This window comes from Hemitrygon akajei, unplaced genomic scaffold, assembly GCF_048418815.1.
Source record: "Hemitrygon akajei unplaced genomic scaffold, sHemAka1.3 Scf000048, whole genome shotgun sequence".
NCBI classification, from domain to species: Eukaryota; Metazoa; Chordata; class Chondrichthyes; order Myliobatiformes; family Dasyatidae; genus Hemitrygon; species Hemitrygon akajei.
The window spans coordinates 1,178,147-1,197,479 of record NW_027331934.1 but is presented as its reverse complement, the minus strand read 5'-3'; the positions used below and the strand labels follow the sequence as shown (position 1 = coordinate 1,197,479).

The 19,333-nt window shown below is 46.5% G+C and overlaps 1 long non-coding RNA gene across 1 annotated transcript; it reads left to right on the top strand.

Annotated features, from left to right (window-relative positions):
- The first annotated feature begins 9,194 nt into the window (after positions 1–9,194).
- Positions 9,195–14,250, top strand: LOC140720933 (uncharacterized). The gene is made up of 3 exons (XR_012097280.1): positions 9,195–9,333; positions 12,740–12,912; positions 14,089–14,250. It is a non-coding gene; the product is annotated as an uncharacterized lncRNA (long non-coding RNA).
- Positions 14,251–19,333: the final 5,083 nt, after the last annotated feature.

The window sequence follows — 19,333 nt, the reverse complement described above, 5'->3', positions numbered from 1 at the left end:
CCATGTGATTCCAAGTACCCTCAGAGTTACTTAATAATAGACTCCAACACCTTTCCAACCCGAGGTCAGCCTAACTGGCCGACAATTTCCTTTCTTCTGACTCTTTCCCTTCTGGAAGAGTGGAGTGACACACGCAAACTTCCAGTGTTCCGGAACCTTTCCAGAACCCAGTGCTTCTTGGATGATCATTACTAATGCTTCCACAATCTCTTCAGACACCTCTTTCAGAATCCTGGGATCTCACCATCTGGTCCAGGTGGCTTATCTTCCTTCAGACCTTTTAGTTCCCCAACAACCTTCGCTCTAATGATGGTAACTTCACACACTTCATGAACCATGACACCGGGAAATTCCACCATATTGCTCGTGTCGTCCACAGTGAAGACTGATGCAAAATACTCAATCAGTTCGTCCGCCATTTCCTTTCCCCATCACTATCTCCCCAGCGTCTTTTCCCAGCGTCCGACACCTAGTCTCACATTTTGCATCCGACTGTATGTTTCGAAAGAAACTTTCGATATCCTCTTGGAATGTCGCTTATTCCAAAGGGCCAAATGATTTAACACGGGAAAGAGTGATGGGCTGATCCAAAATGGGAACCATGGAGGGAGTGAGGCACGAACTTCAGTAAAAAATTGTTGTCAGAATGTCGTCTGGGAGGGAGAGATGCACTCACTGAAAATTTTCACCTGTGTTAAAATGCCCGAAGGGAAGGTATGACGACCTGATTGACAATCAGCGAAGGAGTGAGCCGCGGATTGAAAATGGCCACCTGTGATGAAATGCACTGACCTCTTCAGGCTGTAGACCGGGGAAGGTGTCTTCAATGGATTTCTGTGCCAACTGGAAGCGAGGTTTAAAGGTGCGAGTTGGTTAGCGTCAATCAAGACCATCTTCTACAGGGGACATGGAGAGCGGGAGAGGGTGATGGGAAGAGATTGGGGAAGAGAGTGGGGAAAGCGAAGTGTAGAAGAGGAGGAAAGATGAGTGAAACCATCATCACCCCTGTGTGCTCCATCTCCACTTACCCTTGACATTTCTGTCCCTCTCTCCACCAGTCTTTCCACCCACTCTGCACTCTCTCAACCCCCTCGCTCTCCGCCCACACTCTCGCCTCTAGCTCTGCACCGCTCCGTCAGCACCCCCCTCACCACCACTGTACTCTCCTCTGCACATCCTTTGTCCTTCATTCCCCTTTCCCCCAGTCTATCCCTCTCTTCCCATCCCTCCGCTCCATTAACCCTACCTGTAATCCTCATAATTTGTATAATCTCTATCAAATGTCCCGGAAATCTACATTCCAAGGAATAAAGTCCTAACCTATTCAATCTTTCCTTATATCGTAGGTCCTCCAATCGCGGCATCATCCTTGTAAATTTTCAATGTATTCTTACAAACCTATTTACATATTTCATGCAGTTAAGTGACCAAAACTGCAGACAATACTCTACATTAGGCCTCACCAACTTCAACATAACATCCCATCTCCTGCACCCAGTACATGAAGTCCAATGCGTCAAAACATTTCCTTACGACCCTATCCACATAGGACGCCATTTCCAACGTATTGTGACCTTGTATTCCCCGAACCCATTGTTGTACACACTCATCAGTGTCCTACTTTTAATCTGTAAACCCTAGCCTCCTGGTTCCTACCGAAGGTCCATTTGCTATTTATCCAGCTGATCCAAATCCCTCTGCAAGATATGATAGCCTCCTTCGCTGTCCAATATGCACTCACTTGGTGTACATACAGAAACTTGGTTAAGTACATGGACGGGAGGGCATGATCTGACGGATTTACAGTTCGACACAGTGATCGGGAGCAGTGCGTGGAAATCGCAATACCCCCAACCCCCGCCTCAACCCACAACACCCCCTACCCCACCCCAGCGTCGGGTTGCAGAACCGGGGCCACGTACGGTAAAACTGTCGTTGTGGGATCCCGAGACGAGGGCCACAATCTCAACCACGACTAACATATTCGCCACTGTGGATAAATAACTGGTTAGTTTAATCATTCTGACCAGACGCACCGCCTCTCACTCATCCATGACTCCTCACTGCCGCTCCCCTTCACAGTGGACTCTTCTTCCAGCCTCTCCCTCTTCCCTTCCAAATCGCTCCACTCTCCTCGCCACCCAAAACACTGAACCTCCTTTCTATGAACCCGGTCAGTTTACCACACCTTCCACACTGCACTCATTTACGCTGCAAACTCGTCTCCCCCTCTCCTTTCTCTTGACGCCATTTTCACTCACCTCACCTTCCTCGCCACCCCTATGGCTCACCCGCACCACCTCGGTATCCTGCACACCCATCCTTCCTCACCCCTTTCTGTAGCCCACCACGCCGACTCCCTCACCCCACCAATTCCACCTTTCCATCCCAGTCTCCGTAAAAAAAAAACCCTCCCACTCCCTTTCTTTTAGCCCTCTATCCCTTTCTCTCTACCTTGCTCTCCTCACTCTCCAGCTCTCTCCCCTCGCTCCAACCATCTCTAAATCCCCCTCTCTATATCCCCAGTGACTGTCCACTCTCAACATCATACATTGACAGGCATGATGCGGCCATCACTGAATCGTGGCTGAAGGATGATTGCAGTTGGGAGCTGAATGCCCAAGGTACATGTTATACAAGAAGGATAGGAAGGCCGGCAGAGTGGGTAGTGCGGCTCTACTGGTAAAGGTAGGAAGATGTTACATAGGACCGGAAGATGTTGAATCCTTGTGGATTGAGTTAAGAAACAGCAAATGTAAAAAGACGCTGATGGCAGTTATATAGAGGCCTCTAACAGTGGCTGGGAGGTGGACCACAGGTTACAACAGGCAATAGAAAAGGCGAGTCAAAAGGGCAATGTTATGGCAGTCATGGGACATGTTAACATGAAGGTCAACTGGGAAAATCAAGTCAGTAATGGATCTCAAGGGAATGAGTTTGTTGAATGCCAGAGGGATAGCCTTTCAGAGCAGTTTGTCGTTGAGCCTACTACGGAATCAGCTGTACTGGATTGGGTGCTATATAATGAACGGGAGGCGATTAGGGAGCTTAAAGTAGAAGAACCTTTGGAAAATGTGATCACAACACGAGTGCGAGCAACTAAAATCATTAGAAGGGAAAAGATGAAATATGAAAGCAAGCTAACAAATAATATCAAAGTGGAATATAAAAGTTTTTCACCAAGTGTATATTAAAAATAAAAGAGAAATTGGAGTGGATCAAGGACCGCTAGAAAACGAGGCAGGAGAAATAATAACCGGGTGCAATGAGATGGCTGATGAAACTAATTGAGTATTTTGCATCATTCTTCACTGTGGAAGACACTAACAACACGCCTGACGTTGTGGTGTGGGAAGGAAGAGAAGTGGGTGCAGTTACTATGACAAGAGAGAAGGTGCTCAAAATACTGAAAGACCTAAAGGTACACAAGTCACCGTGACCAGAAGAACTGCACCCTGGGGTGCTGAAAGAGGTAGCGTTAGAGATTCTGCTGGCGTTAGAAATTATCTTGCGATAATCATTAGGCTCAAGCAAGGTGTCGGAGGACTGGAAAACTGCAGATGCCACTCCACTCTTTAAGACAGGAGGAAGGCAGCAGAAAGGCAACTATAGACCAGTTAGCCTGACCTCAGTTGTTGGGAAGATGTTAGAATCAATTGTTAAGAGTGAGGTGATGCAGTATCTGGTGACACAGGACAAGATAATACAAAGTCAGCATGGTTTCCTTCAGGGACAATCCTGCCTGACGACTCTTTCGGAATTCTCGAAGGAGATTACAAGTAGATTAGATAAAGGTGATGAATTGGATGCTGTACATTTGGAACTCCAGAAGCCCTTTGACCAGGTGCACACACATGAACTGCTTACCAAGTGAAGAGTCCATGGTATTACAGGAAATTCACTAAAGTGGTTAGAGCATTGGCTGATTGGCAGGACGCAGGGAGTTAAAATAAACAGGACCCTTTTCTGGTTGTTTGCCAGTCACTAGTTCCGCAGGGGTCAGTAATGGGACCGCTTCTTTTTATGCTTTATATAAATGATTTAGATGATGAAATAGATTGTTTTGCTGCCAAGTTTTCAGATGATGCGAAGGTTGGTGAAGGGGCAATAGTGTTGAGGAAACAGGAAGGATGAAGAATGATTTAGTTTAGGAGAATGGGGAAGAAAGTGGCAAATGAAGTACAATGTGGGAAAATGCAGGGTCATGCAATTTGGTAGCAGAAACAAATGTGCGGACTATTTTTTAAACTGTGAGAAATTCCAGGAATCTAAGATGCAGGGGGAGATGGGAGTCCTTGTGCAGAACACCATGAAGGTTATCTTACAGGCTCATTCGGTGGTGAGGAAGGCAAATGCCATGTTAGCATTCATTTCAAGAGGTCCAGCATACAAGAGGAAGGATCAGATGCTGAGGCCTTATAAGGCACAGGTGCGGCCTCACCTTGAGTATTTTGAACAGCTTCGAGCCCATCATCTTAGAAAAGATCTGCTGCCATTGGAGAGGGTCCAGAGGAGGTTCACAAGGATGATTCCAGGAATGAAAGGGTTATCACACAAGGAGCGTTACATGGCTCTGGGTCTGTACTCGCTGGAATTCAGAAGGATGAGGGGGAATCTCATTGAAACCTTTCGAATGTCGAAAGGCCTGGACAGAGTGGGTGTAGAAAGGATGTTTTCCATCGTGGGACAGTCTAGGACAAGAGAGCACAGCCTCAGGATAGAGGGGCGCCCTTTCAAAACAGATCCAGAAAAATTTCCCGAGCTAAAGTATGTTGAGTGTGTGGAATTCGTTGCCACATGCAGCGGTGGTGGCCAGATCATTGGGTATGTTTAAGGCAGAGATTGACAAGTTCTTGATTAGACATGGCAATGAACATTACGGGGAGAAGAGCGGGAACTGGGATTGAGGAGGAGGGGAAAGGTTTAGTCATGATTAAATGGCGGAGCAGACTCGATTGGCCAGATGGCCTCATTCTGCTCCCATGTCTTATGGTCTCTCTTTCTCCTCCTCTCTTTTCCCCACCATCTCTCCACACACTCACTTTCATCTGCAGCTACCCGCTCTCCACTTTCCATACACAACTTTCTCAACACCTCACTCTCCTCCCATTCCTCAGCAATAGAGGGAGGTAGCGTTCTACCTCTACCTCCACCCTCATATAAAGATCACTTAACAAGTCAGTAGCTCTGTAACCGCGAACGCTGCAGATTCCAGATTCTCGGTAATGTCCGTTATATTGAGGAAATCACAGTTAGGAACAGTTAGGGCTGGTTTATGTATGTTGCCAGCGGGGGGAGGGGGGGGCGCTGGTAGCGGACCCAAATGCAAGACACAGACACTGAAGTACTTGGAGCAGGGCTAAGATTACCCAGAATGCAAGGGAAGTCAGGAGGAAAGGACGCTGGTCATGGATACAGGCCCTGGACGAGACAAGCACACCGAGCCGGGTCTAGGACTCAGACTGTGAAAGCGGGACCTGGATGAGGAACTTGGAACTAGATGTCTGGACTAGGACTCCGAGCCAGAGTCTGGACAGGGACCCGGAACATGGGTCTTGACTCGGGCTCGGAACCCGGATCCAGTCGAGGACTCGGGACTAGGAACAGACTAGACACAAGATAACACTGGGAACACAGGGACGTGGCTTGGACGAGACCAGGATCTTGGACGTGGCTAGGGCTGGACGAGACCAGGATCTTGGACGTGGCTAGGGCTGGACGAGACCAGGATCTTGGACGTGGCTAGGGCTGGACGAGGAATCTCCAGCACCAGGCTGGGCGAGGTACTCCTGGGCTCAGTGAGGCACCAGAACTGGATGAGGACACGAAGCTCAGACTTGGACGGGGCTGGAACACAGCGCCCTGACTTGATCTTGGAACACAGAGCCTTGGTGTTGGAGTACAGGGTCACAGAGCCGGGACCCCTCCTTGGGAACAGGCCTGAGAGCCGGGGTTCTACACAGAACACAGAGCCGGGTCCACTCCTTGGAAACAGGACTAAGAGCCGGGGTTCTACACAGAACCGGAACCCCTCCTTGGGAACAGGACTTAGGGCCAGGGATCTATACAGAGTCAGGACCCCTCCTAAGGCCGGGACTCTTTCCTTGACGGACACTAAACACAGGGACACAAAGAGACAGATCCAAACTCAGCAATAGATACCTCCATATCTTGGCATGGCATGGCAAGGCTCCAGTCTCATTCCGGCGGTTGAACTTGACGGCGATACAGGCAAGGTAGCAGGCGAAGGAAACTGACGAAGGTTAGTGCCAAAATAACTGTTGAGATAAGATGCCGAACTAACTGCCAGGGATTCAGAAGTGCAGGGACAGGAAGAAAGGAGAGAACAGTCCAGCAGACTAAAGATGAATCCCGAAGCTATTTATGGAGCCAGCACAAAACGAGAATCAGGTGCTTCAATTAAGGCAGCCTCTGGACCCAGGGAAAACAGGAAATCCCGGAATACGGATTTCACCGACCGGACCATGACACTCACTCCAGTACAATCGCATGTTTATTGTGATTCTTTTTCTCAGTTAATCTGAGAGGGGGTAAGTTCAAAGGAGATGTGAGAGGCAAGTTCATTCACACAGAGATTGGTGGGTGTCTGGAATGCCTGGGCTGATGGTAGAGGCAGATATATTAGAGACTTTTAAGAGACGCTGAGACAGGCACATAAATGTGAAGAACATGGAGGGAGATGGACATTGTGCAGGCACAAGGAATCAGTTTAGTGGCCATTTAGTTGCTAATTTATTTGGTTGAGCTCAACATTATGGGCCGAACTTTGTTGACGTTCTTTGTTACGTCAGCAATATTTCAATGTTATTTTCAGTTCGGTGCATTGTTTTACCATACCGAGCTGCAGAAATTATTTCAGCCTTTTGTCCAACTTTGCAAACTCATTCCTGATTCCCACATCACTCTCTGGGACGGGGAGCCTTTCCCCATCACCAGGTCTGAGGAAGAGCGGGGAATCCTCTGTCACGGTTTCCTTTTCTGTGAGTTCTGTGATTTCCTGCAAACATGGAAGGTGTTGAGTGACGGACTGAGTGAAAGAGAATGGAGAAGACATTATCTGCTCAGTGATGAAACGTCTCAGTGACTTTGATCACAGGAACAGTCACTGGGCAGCCTCTACACCCATTCTGTAAATTACTGGGTTCGGAAATTAGCAGCAAAGCACATGACTGCGGAAATTACAAATCAGAATATTATTAGAGTCACAGAGCCCAGCAGCAGTGGAACAGACTTTTCGGCCCTTCTAGTCAATACAGACCCGTTTTTGTTTTTACTGCCAACTACCTGCATACACCTCCCATCCATGTCCTTACCCAAATTTCTCTTTAGTGTCTAACTCGAACCCACATCCACCACTTCCACTGGCAGCTCATTCCACACTCGCACCAACCTCTGAGTGAAGAATCCCCCTTCAGATTCCCCAAAAATATTTCACCTTTCACCCTGAGATATCAAGTGTGACAGTGGGAAAGTGTGTATTGAACCGGAGGAAACAGCAGAGGTACTTAATGAATACTTTACTTCAGTATTCACTATGGAAAAGGATCTTACTGGTTGTACTGATGACTTGCAGCAGACTGAAAAGCTTGAGCATGGAGATATTAAGAAAGAGGATGTGCTGCAGCTTTTGGAAAGCATCAAGTTGGATAAGTCGCTATGGATATGAACATTTGGAAAGGTATAATATGATTAGTAATAGTCAGCATGACTTTGTGAAGGGCAGGTCGTGCCTTACGAGCCCGGTTGAATTTTTTGATGATGTGACTAAACACATTGATGAAGAAAGAGCAGTAGATGTGCTGTATATGGATTTTAGCGAGGCATTTGATGAGGTAACCCATGTAAGCCTTATTGCGAAAGTAAGGAGGCATGGGATCCAAGGGGACATTGCTTTGTGGATCCAGAACTGGCTTGCCCACTGAAGGCAAAGAGTGGTTGTAGATGAGTCATATTCTGCATGGAGGCCAGTGACTAGTGGAGTGCCTCAGGGATCTGTTCTGGGACCCTTACTCTTGGTGTTTTTTTATAAATGACCTGGATGAGGAAGTGGAGGGATGGGTTGGTAAGTTTGCTGATGACACAAAGGTTGGATGTTTTGTGGATAGTGTGGATGGCTGTCAGAGTTTACAGCGGGACATTGATAGGATGCAGAACAGGGCTGACAAGTGGCAGATGGAGTTCAGCCCAGGTAAGTGTGAAGTGGTTCATTTTAGTAGGTCAAATATGATGGCAGTGAAAATGTTGGGACTGAGATGAGGGGAAATGTCTCCACGCCGAGGGTGGTGAATGTCTGTAAATCCACACCACAGAGGGTGTTGAAGACTCGGTGATCGTCCTCACATAAAACGGAGGCTGGCAGATTTGTGGAGACCGAAGGGATCGAGAAAATGAGGATCGGTAGAAGCATGTGGCTGAGATGGGAGAGTAGCCTCCATCTTGCTGATGGTTAAAGGGGCAGAATGGCCTCCTCCTGTTGTTTCTCACTTAATGCTTCAGTGTTCCTGTCTAGTGAAGCCAGAGGAATGTGAATAGAAATGAGTGTTTATAAACATAGACTGATTTAAATGACAAACACGAGGAAATTTGCAGATGCTGGAAATTCAAGCAACACACACAAAATGCCGGTGGAACGCAGCAGGTTAGGCAGCATCTATAGGGAGAAGCGCTGTCCACGTTTCGGAACGGTTCAGGACTGACCAAGGGTCTCGGCCCGAAGCGTCGACAGTGCTTCTCCCTATAGATGCTGCCTGACCTGCTGCGTTCCACCAGCATTTTGTGTGTGTTGACTGATTTAAAAGAAACCAGCTCATTTTCTGTGTGGGTCTGAATTGTGTCTCGGGATGGGATGTGAATCAAAACTATAACTCTGAGAACTCTGTGACCTGGGGCTGGAGGGAAAGGGATCGGGGAAGATATAGAGGGAAAATCTAAATACGTATGGAAATGATATAGGAAAATAATGAAATAATGTGGGAAATGCGGCGGTGGGTAGGGTAATATGTGAAGAGCGAGGAACAGTCACCGGTCACATGGGAGACCCTCCAGCGAAACGTGATCATGTTTTACCGCAGATCGGCAGCATTTGCGGGGTTGTTTCCGTGGCCCCGCCCACCGCCTGTGACGCAAAAAAGAAGCACATTGCGCATGCTCACAGGCCCGAGCAAGGCAGTGATGTTTTTTTTCGTTCTTTGTGGAAGTGGGTCAGCGGCGGGTCCGGGTTCGGGATCGGGATCGGGAGGGGGTCCTCACCCCCTTGGACGGGGAGCCGGAGACGGATTATTCTCTGCGGGGCAACATCAACAATTTCCTTCGGTGAGTATTGAAGCCGGTCGCGAGCGGGGAGGTCTGACGTTGAGTGGTGAGTTAACTTTCCCGAACTCAAACAAGAGAAAATCTGCAGCTGCTGGAAATGCGAGCAACGCGCACAAAATGCTGGAGGAACTCAGCAGTCCGGGCAGAATCTAGGGGCAGGATACAGTCGACATTACCGGCCGAAACCCTTCGGCAGGACTGGAGAATAATAGGTGGGGGTGGGGAGGGAGAGAGAAACACAAGATGATCGGTGAATCCTGAAGGGGGAGGGGATGAACTTTCCCCAACTGGCGGCCTCGCCTCGCTTCCTTCACAGGATCTGCCGGGGTCGGTCCAGGTTGTGAGACCTTCACACCGAACCGTCTGAGATGAGCCGTTGCTCAGCCCCTGTTGTTCTGGTCCTATTAGCAGGATGAAGTAAAACATGTTTCTATCTTGTTACTGACGGAGAATCGTATAACTTGTGTCCCGTGTGTTATCTGAATGTACTTGCCTGTGATGCTGCCACAAGTCAGTGTTTCTCTGTACCTGTACCTTCCCGTACTTGTGCACTTGGCAATAAATTCAACAGGACCTGAGAAATCTCAGTGAGATTTGATTAGTGATGATCATCTTGGCAGCTCGGTAGGTCGATTGTATGAGACAGTACACTGTTAAATGCAAAACCCTGAACAGTGTTGATAATCAGAGGGATCATAGACTCCAAGTTTATCGCTCCCTGAAAGAGACTGCACAGATTGATCGGGTGGTTAAGAAGGCAAATGGCATGGTTGTCTTTATTAGTTGTAGCATTGAGTTCAAAAGTCGGGAAGTTGCGTTGCGGCTGTTACGAGCCTGCGGTCACACTCAGTGATTCAGGAACAGTTTCTTCCCCTCTGCCATCCGATTGCTAAATGGATATTGAACCCTTGAACACTACCTCACATTTAAAATATATAGTATTTCTGTTTGTTGCACGATTTTTAATTTATTCACAGAAACATAGAAAACCTACAGCACAATACAAGCCCTTCAGCCCACAAAGTTGTGCCAACATGTCCCTAGCTTAGGAATTACTATGGTTACCCATAGCCCTCTATTTTTCTAAGCTAGTATTTCTTTATTTTTCTCCAGTGTCTCCAGGTACCTATCCAAAAGACCATATTCTACCCACCTTCACCACTGTTGCCGGTAGCCAATTCCACACACTCACCACTCTCTGAGTAAAAAAACTTATCCATAACATTTCCTCTGCAACTACTCTCCAGCACCTTAAACCTGTGCTGTCTTTTCATAACCATTTCAGACCTGGGAAAAAGTCTCTGACTATCCACACGATCAATGCCTCTCATCATCTTATACACCTCTATCAGGTCACCTCTCATCCTCCGTTGCTCCAAGTAGAAAAGGCTGAGTTCACTCAAGCTATTCTAATAAGGCATGCTCCCCAATCCAGGCAACATCTGTGTAAATATCCTCTGCACCATTTCTATGGTTTCCACATGCTTCGTGTAGTGAGGCAACCAGAATTGAGCACAGTGGGGTGTGACCAGCGTCACATATAGCTGCAACATTACCTCTCGGCTCCTAAATTCAATCCTACGATTGATGAAGGTCAATGTATCATATGCCTTCTTAACCACAGAATCAACCTGCGTAGCAACTTTGAGTGTCCTATGGATTGGGACCCCAGGATCCCTCTGATCCTCCACACTGCCAAGAGTCTTACCATTAATGTTATATTCTGCCATCATGTTTGACCTAACAAAATGAACCACTTCACACTTATCTTGGTTGAACTCCATCTGCCACTTTTCAGCCCATTTTTGCATCCTATCAATGTCCCACTGTAACCTCTGACAGCCCTCCACACTATCCACAACTCCCCCAACCTTTGTGTCATCAGCAAACTTGCTAACCCATCCCTCCACTTCCTCATCGAGGTCATTTATCAAAATCACAAAGAGTAAGGGTCTCAGATATACTGTAAATGATTTAGTTGTTTATTTTTATTATTTTATTTTGGTTTTTTTCCCTTTTATAATATGTATTGCATTGAACTGCTGCTGCATGGTTTTCAAATTTCATGACACACACCGGTGATAATAAACCTGATTCTGATTCTGAGTGGGCAGACAATCTATTTTTCCTGGGGGTTGAAATGTCTAATATATTTAAGGTGAGAGGAGATGTAAGCAGGAAGTTTGTTTCTTTACACAGAGTGGTGGGTAGCTGGAAAGCTCTGCCTGGTGTGGGAGACCCCACTGGTCACGTGATCCCGTTTGCCCCTCCCATTTAACAGCAGATGGGCAGCACCTGTGCATCTGTTTCCGAGGCCCTGCTCTCCGGATGATGTGACACTCACTTTGCGCATGTTCACTGTCTCCGGCCGGGCGGTGTTTTCTTTTCCGCTCAGTGCTGAAGTGCATCATCCGTGGGATCGAGGGAAGGGTCCTCACCTCCTGGGTGGGGGAGCCAGGGGTCAGGATCACTGTCTGTAGGCTGAAGATATTGCTTTCCCATCGGTGAGTATTGAGACCGATCCCCAGCGGGGAGATCCGATGTTGGCCATGAGCCCCGAACTGAGAACCAATTACTCATTTATTTTCCGATTATCCGGGCTGGTCAAAAATGTGTAGACTTCACTTAATCTGCATTGAATGATCCAAACCTGGAGCCTGGGCTGTCTATTTCTGCAGAGTTGAAATGGGAGACCCACCAACAGATCACGTGAGGCAGTTTACTGTCAATCTTCCCTACCCTTCACTTTGTGATGCAAGATGACGTGGTGTGTGCTCAGAGTCCCTGGCTGGGTCAGGATGCTTCCTCTATGTTGTGTTGGGGAATCTGATGTTGGTCACTGAGTCTCGTTAACTTCCCGCAACTCGCCTCGTTTCCTGAGGCTGCTCACATTTGCAGTTGAGCTTTCTGGCTGTTGTGTCTTCTCCCGGATTGGGGTGGGTGAGTAATGAGAACATCCCAGGTTTTGGGGATCTTTGATTTCACTGCCTGCTTTACCGAGGGACTGGGAAGTCCAGGGGGGAGACTGGTTTCTGTGATGTGCACGTGGCCGAGTGGTTAAGCAATCTGAAGGTCATGAGTTTGAGCCTCAGGCCAGGCAGTCTGTTGTAGCCTTGAGCATGGCACTTAACCACACATTGCTCCTGCACGTTTTAAGCCCAGATGGATCAAATCACCTAATCCTGTTCCTGTGTCTTATGTATTACCATGACAGAATGATGGCTCCTTCTTATCCCATATTGTTTTGTGATGTGTGAGGGACAATAAAAGATTGTTCACTGAGATTATTATATTTGGCTTCAACGATTAAATTTCAGTGAGTTTTGTTCTTAGTAACATTAAGCAGAAATGTTTGGTTCTCCTTTTCATTGTTAATGTGCTTCATTATCTCTCTGGTTAATGTTAGACCTGTGGTGAGAGGTTTATTGAAAGAAAAACCCCAACTGGAAGCAAACCATGACTTAAGATGTGGGAACAGCAAGAAGTGAACTGGCCCGAGGACTGAGAGCATCAACTGGAGAGAAGAACTCTGAATTAGCTGACTTGGAGTTCCCAGTGAGTCAGTGAGGAGGAAGTTTGGTGAGTCTCATTTACTCAAACACTGGTCATTTATACATTACATACCTGTACAATAGAAGGTGGGAAATAGTTGGTGAGACTGAATGTGCCCAGAAGAACCATTTATGCCTCTGTCAGGCACAGTTGCAAGTACTCCAGGTCTGGTAATGTGCTTCCAGCAGCCCAGCCCTTTAAAATCACTTGCATTTTGTGGAAGTCAAATCTGGATAAAGTGGTGGAAATCGGGCAGAATCTCAAGTTGCTGGAGATCTGCACTAAAAACTGAAAATGTTTGAAGTCATCCTGACAAAATGTTATTAACCTGAATTGTACAGATTGTTCCTCTCCCCACAGCTGTTCCTTACATGCTGAGCAGTTTGGTAATTCCAATTTCTTTTTATTACATTCACTCTGGATTGGTTTATGTTTCCTGAAATGTACCGGTTTTAATGTGGAAGTGAAAATGGCTCACTCTGTGATAGTTGAACAATAAAGTAACCACAACTTTTCCCTGAAAATTACCCTGGTGCCAATTAGTTTGTTATTCCTAGAAATGTGTTCAGTACAGTTGTTGTGAACAAGGTTTACAAGAATAATCTCAGGAATGTTCGGTGTTTTGGACCTGTGCTCAATGGAGTTCAGAGGGACGGTGGGGGTGGTGGGGGATGTTTGGTTAAGTAAACCTACCAAATGCTGAAAAGCCTGGATGCAGTGGACATGGAGAGGATGTTTCCATTAGACTGTGATCTGACAGCACAGTCTCAGAATAAAGAAGTTTCCCTTTAAAACTGAGTGGAGAAAAAAATTTGGCCAGAAGATGTCTGATCTGTGGAATTTGTTGCCACAGAGGTTGGTTGAAGCAGCCATTTGGGTATATTTATGACAGAGATTAACATATTCCTGATTGCTGAGTAGTTCAGGGTTACAGGAGGAAGGCAGGAATATGGTGTTGGAATGAAAATCAGCTGTGGTTAAATGGTGGTGCAGACCAGCTGGATCGAATCACCTAATTCTGTTCCTGACTGAATGATGGCTCCTCCTTATCCCATATTGTTTTCTGATGTGTGAGTGACAATAAAAAAATGTTTACTGAGATCATTATATCAGCCTTTAATGTTTTGTTCGTAGTAACATTAACTAGAAATGTTTGGTTCTCCTTTTTATTGTTATTGTGCTTCATTGTCTCTCTGGTTAAAGTTAGAGGTTTATTGGAAGAAAAACCCCAACTAGAAGCAAACCACGGCTGAAGACGAGGGAACAGCAACAATTGAACCAGCCTGAGGACTGAGAGCATTAACTGGAGAGAACAGCTCTGCCTCAAGAGACTCGGAGATTCCATTGATTCAGTCAGGAGAAAGTTTGGTGAGTCTCATTTACTCAAACATTGGTCCTTTAGACATTACATACCTGTATAAGGGAAGGTGGGATATAGTTGCAGTGAGACTGAATGTGCCTAGAACAACCAGTTATGCCTCTGTCAGACCCAGTTGCAATCAGTCCAGGTCTGGTAATGAGCTTCCAGCAACCCAGCCCTTTAAAACCACTCCCATTCTGTGGAAGTCGAATCTGGATAAAGTTACTCAGAGACTGTACAGTACAAACTCTTTATTCCAAGCACCCGGGGCTTATTTAGTTAGTTGCTCAAACAGGACCAGTCTGTGACTGTTCCCACCCAATCCACTAACTGACTAACAATTCCCCTTGCACCACAGATATATCCATCCAGACACCCCCACACAAGACAGGCTGGAGCCAAAGATATTTACTACATGACAGGCTGGAGCCCCTAAAGACAAACTACAAAATAGTCATAATGGTTTACACAAACAGAACAGACTGAAGCTGTCCTATCTCTACATGTGAATGCGCAACGAGATAGGCATCTTGAAATCCTAGCTAGCTACCCGCAAGAAGAAACATGGCTCAGCACATCGGTTGATCATCAGCAGTTTCTTTCAGAAAAACAGGCTGCTATTGTTTAACGAAGTGTTAACCATTTTACAGACTTTATCCTTCCCTCCTTTTGATAATTACATTATCAACAACGCAGTAACTTTTTACTTTTGACTTATCAGTGGGTAAAGACAGTGTACAACAGTAATTGTAACAAAGATATGTACAACTATCAGGACATAATGCAGTATCATGCCCCACATATTACCAAACAGGCCTTCAAAGATCACCATTTTGACCCTTCGGTGAACCCTGGGCCCTTGCAGTGTTGTGGCCAGCTCCTCAAGTGCTGTAGCCAAATTGATGATCTCTCGTGAATTCCTGGCTACTCCATAGGAGAGAAAAGTAATCATCCAAAATCAATCAGTCTCAGTTGTTCCTCTCGGCTGCTGGGCACCTGCGGTTCTGGCTAGGATGCATGTTTCCCAGTACAGGAAGTTCCGTTTGATGGGCGCCTGAGACACCATCCCTCAAAACACTGACAGCCACAGTCATCTCTGTCTGGACCACAGGTCCTCATCTCACTTCCCCGGATGTTATTTGAGAAAGCCCAGGCTGAGAGTTCCTCACTCTGGTTGAGCAGGATTACTGACATTGGAACCTTAGTTTTACCATGCTGTGGAATTTCAGCACAAACCCAGCAGGCCCCTAGTTCTACCTGTTTGGCATAGGTATGACAGAAAGACGGAAATATGTTAACATGGGGGCCCCCGGATGCTGGGGTGAGCCCTCTCAAAGACATAAACATGAACACCACTAACAACCAATACATTTTCCATTAGTCCGAGAGAGACCTTCTACTCAGTTCCTTCAGTAACATGTTTGGCACCTAATGATGTATCCACCGAGATTGCCCCTTCAGTTTCACAGCCGTGGGAGTGGTCGGCAACACCTGATATGGTCCTCTCCACCAAGGTCCGAAATTCCCTTAATCCCAGTTCTTCATCAGGAAAAAAAATCCCAGGTTCCATGGTGCGGAGTAGTTCTCTTCCTTGTAAGCCTGTCATACCTGTGAATGTATGCTTGGAAAATTTTGGTTAGTTGGTATATATATTTCCCCATGTCTTCCCCTCATGGATGAATATCCAATTTTGCTGGTAGACTTTCTGGGAGCAATGGTACACAAGGCCTTAGTCCCCAGGGTGTCTTCATGGGCCATCCATAAATGATTTCAGCTGGTGACAACCCTGTTTTCCCCTGTGGGGTAACCCTCATGTGGAACTGGATAACGGTAGGACCTTCAACCAAGTGAGTCCAGTCTCCACTGTTAGTCTGGCCAGTTTACTCTTCAGAGTGCCATTGGCTCTCTCCACTGTGCCAGCGGCCCATGGGTGGTGTACACAGTGGAATTGTTGCTTGATAGCTAGTTCATTACGTATGCCTTTGTTTACTTTCATCACGAAGTGTGGGTCATTGTCAGAGCTCAGCATCTCTGCCAGGCCGTACCTGGGAAGTATTTCCCGTAATAATACCTTCACAACAGTCACAGCAGTATTATTGGTAGTTGGAACAGCTTCAACCCATCTACTAAACACATCTATAATATCTAAGCAGTATCTATAGCAATGTACTCTAGGCAATTCAATAAAATCAATTTGTATACACAAAAAGGTCCACCTGGCAAGGGACTCGTACCCGGTGTGCAGGGTACAGGTTACCAACTATTCCCTCCTTTCCCAGGTGTGTACAATTATGTATATAATCGACCAATATTGGTAAAAACTCTGTAGGAACACAAATCTGTCCCACTGGGGTGATCCAAAAACCTAGGTCGGGGTCTTTCTGGCACCCCATCTGGGACCACAGTTTTCACTCCTCCTCAGAGGCGTCCCCCTGAGAAGAACAAAACTCGAGGTAGCTGTAGAGCGGTGAGTAAGTTGTTTACAAAGGTGGCATTACTAATGGGGTGGCCAGAGGAAGTCAGGAATCCCCATGTTCCCAGAGATCCCTGTAGTCATGTACAATTCCAAATGCATAACGGGAGTCTGTGTACAAACGTTCCCACGTTAGTCTGTTGCTGGGATACAGGCATGAGTCAGAACAAACAGTTCAGCCTTCTAGGCGGAGATAGCTGCTTCAAAAGAGGGCTGTTCAATTACTTCACTGTCTGTCACTATTGCATAGTCAGAATATTGTTATCCTGCTGGATCCACAAAAGAGCTTCCATCCTCATAAAACATTGCCTCGGGATTGAGGGGATATTGCTAAATGGATGGGAGAGTCTGTCCTTCTTTCATGGTGATCCAGACAGGGGGACAGTTGGTGCGACAGATTTCTTGGCCTGAAATTACACAGAGATGGGATACAGCATCTTGGGATTGGACACTATTAAAAGGTTGTCTTACCAGATATCCCGTCTTCACCTCAGACTCCTTCCCGTATTGGACTAGACCCGCGGCCAAGTCTTGCCAGTCTCCCTCGGTGCTGGAGGCTTGTTTCGTTAGGGTGTAGGCCAGGAACCCTGGGCTCTTTGCCTTGAACCCAGTGCAAACCCTAGTGGTGGTATGGGGAACTACCAGTTCTGTCTGTCGCCAAAGGAAATCTGGAAATTCGGCCAGTAATGCAATACCGTCTCTTCCTTTAACCTGTCTAATCACCGTGACTGGGAACTTCTGTCCATCAAGGGGTGCATAATATTGGCTTTCCTCAGTGGCGCACCCTGTAGGGTCAAAGCACAGAGTCACATGAGGGTCGGCTGCTGGCAGAAGGAGTGGAGTCCAAATTAAGTGCCCTCCACTTGGGGGTCGGAAACTGGGGAAGCTGCCGGTTGTTCACCTGTCAAGGGTGACAGCATTGTCTGTGCAAAGAATCTCGACTTCTAACAGACAGAGCAAGTCTCTCCCTGCTAGATTACACCCCCCCATCTGGTGGTGGCTGTAAATGAAACCTCACACTGGCTCCCCTGGAATTCCACCTGCAGTGGCTGGGTACGTGAATATGTACGTTCCGTGCCTTCAAACCCTGACAGAGTGATGATAATGTCTGATAGCTGGAATCCCTTTTCCAATACTATTTCCTGATCGAGAGTGGTTGTGGTTGCCTCATATCAATCATAAACGGAACTGGATTTCCAGCAAATTGCAATATTACATTGGGCTCTTCCTGAGGGTTGGCACTCATGGTTGGAAGCATCTTCTTGTCAGTTTCTAAACGGGTTGTTGTCCCTACCTGTCCCGTGCTAGGTTTTTTCTCCCATTTCTGTTCCTCAGATATAGCCCGCTCGCGTCCTTCTTCCCGCTGAGCATATTCAGCTTTAATATTAGTTCCCTTCTGGGTTGATCGAGATTCGAAAGTTGGGTCCTAATGATATGTCAAAGCTCGTCACATTTGATTTCGGTCATTGTCAGTCCAATCCATATTATTTGTTTTAATCATGTTGGCTAACTTAGTTGGTAAGCATTGGAGCAGTAGGGCATTGAACTGGGAGGACAGATTCCCATCATTAAAGTCTTGGTCTCCTGCAAAGGTGCCGTAGCAGGCCACAAATTGCTCTCAATAGTCTGGTCCTGATTTCCCAGCCTTATGTTTGCATTCAGGTACTTTAGTGATGTTTACAGGTTGCTGGAGAGTCCTTTCCAAAGCTTGAATGATCTGGTCCATCTGTTCATTCTCATTATGTTTTCTCGCCTGTGACTGCTGATAGGTTTGGTATCTCAATTCTGCCTTCCATTTCCACCCCTCATCAGCTGAGAGAATCATGCAGCAGAGACCGAATAAAACTTGCGGAGTCACATTAAACATTTGTGTAGTACTATGGACACACTGAGTAAACTGTGCTCGTTTTTCCTTTCTATCTGGGGCCTCATTCATGATCATTATCATTTCTTGAGGCTTCCAGGGTGCAAACACAGGAATCACTGAGGGCTGTCCCTCCTCCTAGTCCTAGGGGGAGCATTTGCTACTGCTGTTCAGGAGGATTTAAACTAATGTGGCAGGGGGATAGGAACAAGTGCAGAGAGACAGAGGGGTGTAAAATGAGAGTAGAAGCAAAAAGTAGTAAGGTGAAAAGTAAAAGTGGCAGGCTGTCAAATCCAGAGCAAAAATCAAAAAGGGCCACTTTTCAACATAATTGCATAAGGGCTAAGAGTGTTGTAAAAACAAGCCTGAAGGCTTTGTGTCAATGCAAGGAGCATTCGTAATAAGGTGGATGAATTGAATGTGCAGATAATTATTAATGAATATGATATAGTTGGAATCACACAGACATGGCTCCAGGGTGACCAAGGATAGGAGCTCAACATCCAGGGATATTCATTATTCAGGAGGGACAGACAGGAAAGAAAAGAAGGTGGGGTAGCGTTGGTGGTTAGAGAAGAGATTAACGCAATAGAAAGGAAGGACATTAGCCTGGAAGATGTGGAATCGATACGGGTAGAGCTGTGTAACACTAAGGGGCATAAAATGCTGGTGGGATTTGTGTACAGGCCACCTAACAGTAGTAGTGAAGTTGGGGATGGCATTAAACAGGAAATTAGAAATGCGTGCAAAA